This window comes from Panthera onca, chromosome D1 (assembly GCF_046562875.1).
Source record: "Panthera onca isolate mPanOnc1 chromosome D1, mPanOnc1 haplotype 2, whole genome shotgun sequence".
Taxonomy (NCBI): Eukaryota; Metazoa; Chordata; class Mammalia; order Carnivora; family Felidae; genus Panthera; species Panthera onca.
Genome location: NC_138348.1, coordinates 51,472,208 through 51,475,372, shown reverse-complemented (window position 1 = coordinate 51,475,372; position 3,165 = coordinate 51,472,208). Strand labels below are relative to the sequence as shown.

Below are 3,165 nucleotides of genomic sequence, written 5' to 3'. Positions count from 1 at the left end.
TCAGGAGACTATAGATGCTGGAGAGGATGTGGAGAAACAGGAACCCTCTTGCACTGTTGGTGGGAATGCAAATTGGTGCAGCCGCTCTGGAAAGCAGTGTGGAGGTTCCTCAGAAAATTAAAAATAGACCTACCCTATGACCCAGCAATAGCACTGCTAGGAATTTATCCAAGGGATACAGGAGTACTGATGCATAGGGGCACTTGTACCCCAATGTTTATAGCAGCACTCTCAACAATAGCCAAATTATGGAAAGAGGCTAAATGTCCATCAACTGATGAATGGATAAAGAAATTGTGGTTTATATACACAATGGAATACTACGTGGCAATGAGAAAAAATGAAATATGGTCCTTTGTAGCAACGTGGGTGGAACTGGAGAGTGTGATGCTAAGTGAAATAAGCCATACAGAGAAAGACAGATACCATATGGTTTCACTCTTATGTGGATCCTGAGAAACGTAACAGAAACCCATGGGGGAGGGGAAGGAAAAAAAAAAAAATAGAGGTTAGATTGGGAGAGAGCCAAAGCATAAGAGACTGTTAGAAACTGAGAACAAACTGAGGGTTGATGGGGGGGTGGGAGGGAGGGGAGGGTGGGTGATGGGTATTGAGGAGGGCACCTTTTGGGATGAGCACTGGGTGTTGTATGGAAACCAATTTGACAATAAATTTCATGAAAAAAAAATAGACACTTAGGTTGCTTCCTTATCTTGATTATTATAAATAATTCTGAAATAAGCATAAGGGAGCATATATCTTTTCAAATTAGTGTTTTTATTTTCTTTGGGTCAATACCCAGTACTGGAATTATTGGATCATAAGGTATTTCTATTTGTAATTTTGGGGGGAAACTTTATGCTGTTTTCCACAGTGTCTGTACAAGTTTACAGTGAATGGATTTATAACTTCAATATAATATAAGACATCTATAATATAATATAGTAGATATATAATACATCTATTTAAATTTTTCATCAGAAAATTTCCTTATGGCCTTTTGCTGTCAGTTCTTTTTTTGTTATTGTTTCCACTGCATTTATTACTAATATAAAAAATGTTTAAAAGAAAAAAATTAATTCTCAGTTCTCCAACGGCTCTCATCCTTCCCTCTTGCCCACACAACTCCTGAGCCATTTCCTCAGGGCCAGCTCAAAACTGAGCCTGTTCACTGCTATTTTTATAGAAAGCAACCAGTGCCAGGGATGCAGGGAAGAAGCTTAGATGAAGGCAACCCTACTGCCCAGGTTCCACCCAAAGGTAGGCCGGGTGGAGATTCACAGAATTCAGATGAAAGGGCTGGTGGCCTCACAATGACATAGTGTAACTAAAGTGGGCTGGAGAGGAGATAGGGTTACTCGTCAGAAGCTTTAGAGGACATCTCATGGACTTGTGTCAAACCCAGAAAAACCAACGCCAGGATGGGGAGACCAGGGAGGCAGTCTTGCAGAAAGGTTCACAATTCTCCCATGTTGGGAGGTATGGAAAGTCTAGAGGGCACCAAGTCTCATTTGTTTTGGCAGAAAAACTTACTCTAGTGTTGGGAAGTCACAAAGAGGCCACGGACACTGAGAGAGGCTGCATACAAGGGGATGGGCAGTTTCACAAAGCACAGTGATCGCAGACCAGAGTGGTGGAGATCATGCTACTGATGCAGAAATTACAAAATCCAAAAGCAGGGAGAGCGTCCTTTCAGGGAGTAACTCTGAACCAGTCATCCATACTTGACCCCAGGTCAACCTGGTGAGTTTCACAGGACAACTGGCAACTTTGGAGGTAAGGGTTGTTTCATTTTAAAAAGGACTTAAGCAGCTAGAAGGGAGTGCTAGGAAACTGCTCCAGGGCTCTCAGGAATCAAGGGCAGTACTGGGGACTGGGTGAACGGATGCATAAGAAACAGCACCAAAGAGGTTTCCTGTTCAGTCAGTTGGTGAGGGGGAAGAGGATCCAGAAGGCAGTTGAAGGGAGCAAAGATGGGGTCTTGAAGGCGAGTCTCTAGAGGCTGGATCAGAAGAAAGACCACACACTGGCACCAGTGATGAAACACAACTCTGGACCCCAAATGGGGAGGGGATGGATGGAGGTGGGTGTCACTGATTGAGGGTGGTGGGGGGAACAGCCTCACAGTAGCCATCACAGGGCCACAGGGAAATATATGACTGCTAGGTCCAAATGGCTCCTTCCAGCCTGGATGGGAAGGCACAGTCTCACAGAGGAGGTCCATTGATGCCTGCATGGTAGAAGGCACAGAGGTCCTCATATCGACAGTGGCCCTTTTTTGGCAAAGTGTCAGCAGACAGGGTGGTTGGATTTGTCTTCCATAACTTTGGGGCCATCCTTGGGTGGGCAGATAGAGACCAACTTATGAGCTTTTGAGGATTTTTCTCTGCTCTTTGTGAAAGCCTCCCCTGGAAGGACCCCCACGGCGTGGTCCAGGAAAAGGAGGTTCAGTATTGGCCCCCCACCAACCACGACCATATGGGCCACATCTGGGGCCTAGGCCCCCCGAATTGGGCCTCTGCCCCAGGGAAGAGGTTTGAGACTCAGTAGTGGTGAAATCATTGGTCCCCTTGATCCTGGAGGACTTCTGTGAAGAGAATCTGCATTCTTTCCTATCTGGCTCCTTTCACTCAACATCGTGTTTGTGAGAATTAATCCAGGTTGCCTATAGCAGGAGTCCATTCATTTTCTTGCAGTGTAGTCTCCCATTGCATGCACACACAACAACTTATTTATCTATTCTACTGATGGTGGACATGTGGGAGGATTCCAGCTTGGGACTGACTTGGGGTCACCCGGCTTTCCATTTGGCCATGGGGGGCACCCAGAATCCTGGGTGGTCCTATGGGACTCCCACCCTCCTCGACTCTACTCTCTTCCTGCTCTGGCAGCGGGGGCTGCTGTGGTGGTGGCAGCTGCTACTGATTCTGCTTCTTTTATTTCGGCATCGTGGTTGCAGCAATGGCTGCAGCAGGATTTGGAGGGCAGTGAGGAAGGGGCACGCTGGGTTGCTGTCAGTTCTTATACACTGGTCCCCAAGTAGCTACTGACTCTCGAATTTCATAAAAATGGAATCATACAGTATGAACTTTTTTGTGATTAGTTCTTTTGTTCAGCACAGTGTTTTTTGGATTCAATTATGATGTTACATTTTTCAGCAGTTCA

At 45.8% G+C, this 3,165-nt stretch overlaps 1 pseudogene; it reads right to left on the bottom strand.

Moving 5' to 3' along the window:
* Positions 1 to 2,207: 2,207 nt before the first annotated feature.
* Positions 2,208 to 2,948, bottom strand: LOC132662438 (proline-rich protein 3-like; annotated as a pseudogene).
* Between the last annotated feature and the right edge of the window lie 217 nt (positions 2,949 to 3,165).